At 48.1% G+C, this 7,835-nt stretch overlaps 1 long non-coding RNA gene across 1 annotated transcript; it reads left to right on the top strand.

Moving 5' to 3' along the window:
* Positions 1-760: 760 nt before the first annotated feature.
* On the top strand, positions 761-7,562 carry LOC126650209 (uncharacterized). The gene is made up of 2 exons (XR_007631346.1): positions 761-1,088; positions 7,203-7,562. It is a non-coding gene; the product is annotated as an uncharacterized LOC126650209 (long non-coding RNA).
* The last annotated feature ends 273 nt before the right edge of the window (positions 7,563-7,835 follow it).

Genomic DNA, 7,835 nt, shown 5'->3' with positions numbered 1-7,835 from the left:
ACACTATTTCCCAGGTTATCCATGACTGTGAAACCTGTGCTGCTATCAAGCAGGAGAGAAGATTGAAACCCCTATGGTATGGTGGACGCTGGGACAAATATAGATACGGAGAAGCATGGCAGGTCGATTATATCACGTTGCCACAGACCCGCCAGGGTAAGCGTTACGTGCTTACCATGGTGGAAGCAACCACTGGATGGTTGGAGACATATTCAGTGCCCCATGCAACGGCCCGAAATACCATTCTGGGTCTTAAGAAGCAGGTCTTATGGAGACATGACACTCCAGAGCGAATTAAGTCAGACAAAGAATAATCTAGTGGCCACGTAGACACGAGAGCATGGTATTGAATGGGTCTATCACATTCCATATCATGCACCTGCTGCTGGGAAAATTGAAAGGTAGAATGGACTGTTAAAAACAACTTTAAAAGAACTATGTGAGGGAAAATTTAAGAACTGGGATAAGCACCTAGCCAAGGCCACCTGGTTGGTAAATACTAGAGGCTCTATCAATCGAGCTGGCCCTGCCCAAGCAGAATCCGTCCACACTGTAGATGGAGACAAAGTTCCAGTGATTCACCTGAGAGGTATGTTGGGTAAAGCCGTTTGGGTTACCCCTACCTCGGGCCAGGACAAACCCATTCGTGGAGTTGTTTTTGCTCAAGGGCCAGGGTACACCTGGTGGGTGATGAGGAAGGATGGAAAGATACAGTGTGTGCCTCAAGGAAATTTATCCTTGAGGAAAAACTAACTTTGTGCTTCAAGTTGTTTTACAGGAGACCAGTCGCCAAATGAGAGAGACCTGACCAAAGCTGATACCGGTATCTGACGATGAGACAGTGAACCAGTCCTAAACCTGAACTGTGATTGTAACCAAAGTGCCAAGAATCTGAACCGAGCTACTGTTGATGCTGAAACCGATCTTCTACCACAAGACAACTACTCCAAAAGACTATATATATAAATATGTGTATATATACGCGGGATATAAACAAATACATGACATATAAGTGTTACGTAAAAATAGTATGGAATAAGGGGTGGAGAATGTAGTAGTTTTAAGACTAGGCCTTCCTTGGTGACCAGGTTGTAACCAGGGAACCAAGGCCATGTTCCCAGTATTCCATACGATTTTTACGTAAGCAAGAGTATAAATAAGAAGAGAGAGGAAACTCTCACTCTCTTTCTTCCGGTGGACCGAAGGCCAAGGTAGCTTTGCTGTCTCTCTGCCCGGGCGAGGGAGTGAGGCCTAGCGCATCTGGTTGGCCTTGAGAGGCAGAGAGTGCCGGCGGTTGTGTGGTGTGGTTCGCTATCTCTGGAGAGAAGTATTTGTGTTATATCCCTTTATATTCCTTTTTCCTTTTCCCTTTGCCTTCCCTTTTCCCCTTTGGGGGGTTCCCTGTATATAATTTTCTTTATATATATAAATCTTCCACTTAAAATTCAGTTCAGTTTGGGTTCTTTTAATTTTCTTTTTTGTGATCTTTTCTATCAATTGCACGAGAGCGAGAGGGAAGGGGAAGGTTTTGTCCCTGAGGTCCAGGCACTTGGCTGGGAGCCAAGTCTAACCTGGGACAAGTCTGTCCTTCTTTGACCTGCAGACAAACTTTGTATGCCAGAAAGCAGGACAGAAATAGAAAGGAAGAGTTTAATAAAACTTGCTAGGAGCAGTACATGGATATTTTGCAATTCCTGGTTCAAACTCTGACTTCCAAGCTGTATCAAAGCTGTCACGAAAACTGTAGTTGGTTCGATGTTCTATTGCACTGTTTTGACTTCTGTTTTAAGATGAGACTGGTAAATATTTTCCTAGATTTTTGTGTCTCTTTTACTTCTGTTCAGTAGAGCTTTCTTCTTCTCATGAGTCTACAAGACAGGATTATGGACTGTCCCCCTGGGATCATTCCTGAAGTGCCTGTATTCCAGTGCACCTGGAATGGGAAACCAACAGGAAGATTTAGACAAAGCTGTGCAGAGAGAATGACAGACTAGCAAGGGGATGCTGCCAGTGCCCAGTCCATGGCTCCACGGACGCTATGGCAGTGCCATATGGGAAGGTGCTGGACAAGATCCTCCAGTGGGAAAGGCAGCTGTTCCCATCTCCAGGGTGCTCTATTTCTCCATCTGTGGAGGACCAAGAAAGGGAATATCTCCTGCACACCTGCATTACTTCTGGCCAGAGCCTTCATCCTGCCAGAGTGTCGGTGAGACCTGTTGACCTGCAGATGGAGAAATCTCCGTGGATGAGAGTTCCTGCTTCCTTTGAGCTGCGGTTGTCAGCAGAGCCCGCTCCTGGCTGAACATGCACATGGGCAGGAAAAGGCTGCAAGGAAGAGTGGGAGCCCAGGCCATTGCAGTGAGGCATTGCCAGGAGCAGGTGGCCCAGCAGCTCCTGTCCCCGAGACACCGGTGCCCAAGCAATGGCTCCCAGGAAGCTGCGGCAGTGCCACATCAGGATCCTGGGCAGCAACGTGCAGGGGGTTGTCTCCTTCAGCAAAAGCAGGTGTTCCCAAGGCCAGGGCTCTCTCCCCATGCAGTATGGCAGGAGCAGGAGAAGGAATATCTCAGCACCGCAGTTCCTTGTGGCAAGAGACTCCACCCCTGGCAGAGTGTCATGGGTTTTAATAGCCAGAAGGGGCTATAGAGTGGTTTCAGTCAGAAGCTACTGGAAGCTTTCACTGGCCTATGAAAAGTCAAAGATAGTCAGCTCCAGGTGAATTTCCTGCTCCTGGCCAAGGCTGAGCCAATGAAAATGCGCTTCTGTGAGCACATATTGAAGAACAGAGGAAGAGAATGCTGTGTGGCACAGAAGAAATTCCAGTCCGAGAGAGAGCAAGCAGTCACCAAGGTCATTGCGGCAGGAGGGTGGGCAAAGATGGGGTGGCCTTCCCCCTCCCTCTTCCCCAGAAACAGGGCAAAGCTGAAGTCCCTGCAGCCCATGAAAGACTTTCAGGGTGTAGAAACCTTCCTGCAGTCTCTGGAGAAGTCCATATTGGAGCAGGTAGATACATGGAAGAAGTCATAACCGTGTGGGAGGCCTGCAATGGAGCCAAGCTCTGCTGGAGACCTGTGGCCCATGGAGAGGGACGCCCACGGCTGCAAGCAAGTTTTCCCAGGTAGAACTTGTAGCCCTGGGAGGATTCCCACATGGATACAGCTCAACCCATGAAGGACTGCACCCCCTTGGGGAGTCATCCACGGGGCAACAATTGAAACAAATTGTTGTCAGAGGGGTGGATGGACTCCCTCTGGAGAGATCTGTCAAGGACTGTCTCCCGTGGGAAGGGACCGCCCTGGAAACAGGGAAAGGACTCAGAGCCATTACCCCCTGTGCTAAAGACTATGGTAATATGAGTCCCCTTGTAACCATAGAAGATCTTTGGACTGCAAAAAGCTGATTATAAAAGATGCTGCTACCCAAAGAATGGAAAACAACAATATTTGGACTGCAAACCACACCCCCCCCAGTTCTCCTGCACCGTTGGGGGGGAAGGAACAGCTGAGAAAGAAAGATGGGAGGGGGAGGGGAAGAAGGTGTTTTGTTTTAAGACAGTTTTATTCTTTTACTCTTTAGCTCTTATTCTGTTAGCACTGAATTTAGCTTTTTTTTTTCTTTAGTCTGTTAGTAATAAATCTAAGTTTTATCTGTACTCTGAATTTGTTTTGTCTGATAATAATGGCCTTTCTCTCAATCCTGATCTCTACTCATGAAAATTCCTTTACAGTTTTTTTACTCTCCTCTGTCCAAATGCAGAGGGGAGAAGAAGAGGTAGTAAAGTGGTTTTAAGAAGCCTCTGGTATCTTGCCAGGGTCAAACCATTTCAATATCAAACTTTCTCAAGGCACCCCAGGCCTGGACAACAAGATACCACAACAGAACCTTCAAAGCCAGAACTTTGGAGGCGCTCCAAGGACTGGACATGCTGTGAAGAAGATCAAGATGAGGAAGAAGGGGTCCCAAAGACCCCAAACCCAATTGGGGCATGTTGGGGGGCAGGACAAGGGGGTGGATAGTTCTGGGGTTGGACGGACCATCTTATACAACTGTCGAACCATTGCCTGGGAGGACACGTCGTGTGTGTTCCCCCAGGCCTGTGGGCCTGCTTAAAGGACCTGCTCTTTTTAGCTTCTCTTACACACTAAACTGGCCTGGAGATTTCTCTCTTCAGGTTCCAGTATTAACTAACTAGATGGCTTTTGCTAAATGCAGATCCCAGAGTATGAAGGTCCCACTGCCCATTGCTTTCCATGTGGTTTTAACAGTCCACTCTACCATTCAACTTTCCCCGAGGCTGGTGCAGGACAGGGAATAGGATACATCCACTGCATGCCCAGCTCTCTGGCCCAGCTGTCCACAGGGTTATTTCTGAGAGGAGTCCTGCTGCCCAACTCCAGTTTTTCTGGAGTGCCATGTCTCCACAGGACTTGCTTTTCCAGGTCCAGGATGGTGTTGTGGGCAGTGCTGTGAAGCACAGGGTGTGTCTCCTGCACTCCAGGGGTTGTGTTCACTATTTTCAGCACAGAGAGCTTGCCTTGGTGGGTTTGAGGAGTGTGCTGGGATCAATCTGCCAGGCCTCCCCACATCTCTAGTTCAGCCATCATCCCCCACACCACAGGGGCTTTACCCTCTTGGCCTGTTTGATGGCAGGACATTTCACAGTTCTGGATAAGCTGGCAGGTGGTGTCCATGGGTAAATCCACCCCTGGATCACAAGCCCAACTGTGTGTTTCACACCTGCCCTGAGGACCTGAGGTGTCACAGGCCCACCGAGTCAGGAAGAATTCCCCCTTGTGTTGCCAGTCCAGCTCTACCTGAGACACTTTGATCTATGTTGGATGTCACTCCGTAGCCCAACTCTTGGGTACCTGTGCATCTCCAGGATGGACTTTCACAGCCAACCTCTCTACCCGTGCTGCAGGAGGGCCTACCCTGAGAAGGCCTAAAATCCCATCAGACAATGCCATCAGTGCAAGGTCTCCTGCAAGCTCTCTGGGAGATCTGGGAGCTACCAGTGGCACCATGGGAATGTTTTTGGGGTTGAATGATGCTCAAACCGTCCTGGTTCACCAAACTCCAAACACTCATCCTGCTTTTTGAACTTGCATGTGACAGAGAAGCTGGTAACTGGCCTGGACATTTGTGAGGAGCAGTCACTCCCTTCATACCAGAGCAGTCCAGTCCCCTTTCCTACAGGCAGCTTCTTCTAACAGAACCCTTCTTGGGGTGTATGTGTGGAGATTCCTGCCTTAGCTGGGGACGCCCTCCAAGGACACTCCTCAAGGCTGAGCAAAAGAAATCTCCCCAAGACCGTTGGTCTGGGTGAGTGACACCAGAACTCTACATAACAATTATTTTTTTTTGCTAGCTTTAATAGAATTGTTTCAAGAATTACTTCAGTATAGTGCACTATCCTGTCTTATATTGTACTACTGGTAGTTTTAGCCTTCGTACTGTGTAGTAAATAATTCTGATAAGGTCTTTTGTCTGATCATTTGTAAGAATAAATTATTTATTTTATCTAAATACTGTTCTTTTGCCAATCATTAAAACCTGTGGGACAAAAGTGGTTCAATCACACTTCTGGAATTCCTTAAATTTAATTTGTTGACAAAATCTGAGGCAAAGATTGGATCGCTTATTTCTTGAGGCTTTGCAGTGTGACAGTGGTTCCTTGATTCCATGAGTTTGCACTGTTTCCAACGTTCCTTGCCTCCATAAGGCCCTGCAGTGTGACAATGGCCCACTGATTCCATCATTTTCTCCAGTGTCACAATGGTCCCTTTGACTCCATAAGCCTTACAGAATCAGAATGGCCCCTGAATTCTGTGAGGTTCCACAATGCCACAATGGTCCCTTGATTCCATGAGATTCCACAAGGTCCCGTTGGTTCCCAAAGGTTATGTGATGTCACACTGGTCCCTTGATTCCCTGACGTTCCACAAAGTCCCGGGGTCCTTTTGATCCCATGAGGTTCCGCAGTGTCACATGTTCCCTTTGGTTCCAGGAGGCCCCAGTGGATTACAATGCCCCCTGGATTCCAGGAGATTCCACAAGGTTCCCTTTTCTCCCTGACTTTTGGTAGTTTTTGGGATCCCTTTATTCCCATAAAGTTCCTTTGTTTCCATCAGGTCCTGCCTCGTCCCAGACTCCCTTTGGTTCCAGGAGGTGCTGCAGGGTCAAGATGTGCCCTTTCTTCCATGAGATTCTGCCATGTCCCAGGGTTCCTTTGGTTCCCTGGGGTTCCACAGTGCCAAAACTCCCTTGTTCTCATCCTTCCAACATTTGTGGGCCCATTGTATCCCTGCCTGGGATGAAGCACGATTGTGCAGGAATGGATCCATGGCCATCCTGCCCACTGCGCCAATGGAATGCTGCAAAAACGGCACTGCAGGTCCCACCCTGGAGCAAGGAACAGTCTGGGAACTCCAGGCCTGCTCCCATTCCCAAGAGCCAGCCGGGGTCACCAAGAGCACAAGGCATTGAATGCAGCCCCTGCAGTTCTCTGGGATTGCTGGGGACAAAGGCAGGAACTCAGAGGGGCTCTTCAGAGCCCTGACAGTGCCACTGCAATCACACGTTGCATTGCCCGGCTCAACACTCAGCACAGTCAAGGCCACAACACTTCCTGAAAGGTGACCCTTCCAGGGAGGGCCAGGGGGACAAACCCCTCCCTCTGTCCCTGTAAATTTTGTGTCCAATTCTCATCCCCCACTCAGGGACAAAGTCAGGCTACATTGTGTGTTTAGCTTTGCATTTTCACTGTTTTGTGCCAACGAACACACCAGTACACCTGGTGGGTGATGAGGAAGGATGGAAAGATACAGTGTGTGCCTCAAGGAAATTTATCCTTGGGGAAAAACTAACTTTGTGCTTCGAGTTGTTTTACAGGAGACCAGTCGCCAAATGAGAGAGACCTGACCAAAGCTGATACCTGTATCTGACAATGAGACAGTGAACCAGTCCTAAACCTGAACTGTGATTGCAATCAAAGTACCAAGGATCTGAACCGAGCTACTGTTGATGCTGAATGCCGATCTTCTACCACAAGACAACTACTCCAAAGGACTATATATATAAATATGTGTATATATACGCGGGATATAAGCAAATACATGACATATAAGTGTTACGTAAAAATAGTATGGAATAAGGGGTGGAGAATGTAGTAGTTTTCAGACTAGGCCTTCCTTGGTGACCAGGTTGTAACCAAGGAACCAAGGACATGTTCCCAGTATTCCATACGATTTTTACGTAAGCAAGAGTATAAATAAGAAGAGAGAGGAAACTCTCGCTCTCTTTCTTCCGGTGGACCGAAGGCGAAGGTAGCTTTGCTGTCGCTCTGCCCGGGTGAGGGAGTGAGGCCTAGCGCATCTGGTTGGCCTTGAGAGGCAGAGCGTGCCGGTGGTTGTGTGGTGTGGTTCGCTATCTCTGGAGGGAAGTATTTGCATTGTATCCCTTTTTATCCCTTTTTCCTTTTCCCTTTCCCTTCCCTTTCCCCCTTTAGGGGGTTCCCTGTATATAATTTTCTTTTTATATATAAATCTTCCACTTAAAATTCAGTTCGGTTTGGGTTCTTTTGATTTTCTTTTTCGTGATCTTTTCGATCAATTACACGAGAGTGAGAGGGAGGGGGAAGGTTTTGTCCCTGAGGTCCAGGCACTTGGCTGGGAGCCAAGTCTTACCTGGGACAAGCTGTGATGTCATTGGGAAATCCTTAACATCATGGGAACTTGGTGACAGTTCTGGGGACAGTAGTGAAATCACAGGGACAGCAGTGACATCATTTGGGGACCAGTGACATCATAGGGTACTGGTGACAACAAAGAGACAGT

The sequence above is a fragment of the Myiozetetes cayanensis genome, unplaced genomic scaffold (assembly GCF_022539395.1).
Source record: "Myiozetetes cayanensis isolate MyiCay16 unplaced genomic scaffold, myiCay2020 scf583, whole genome shotgun sequence".
NCBI classification, from domain to species: domain Eukaryota; kingdom Metazoa; phylum Chordata; class Aves; order Passeriformes; family Tyrannidae; genus Myiozetetes; species Myiozetetes cayanensis.
Note: the sequence above shows the minus strand (reverse complement) of the source record. Positions and strands in the feature narration are given on the sequence as shown.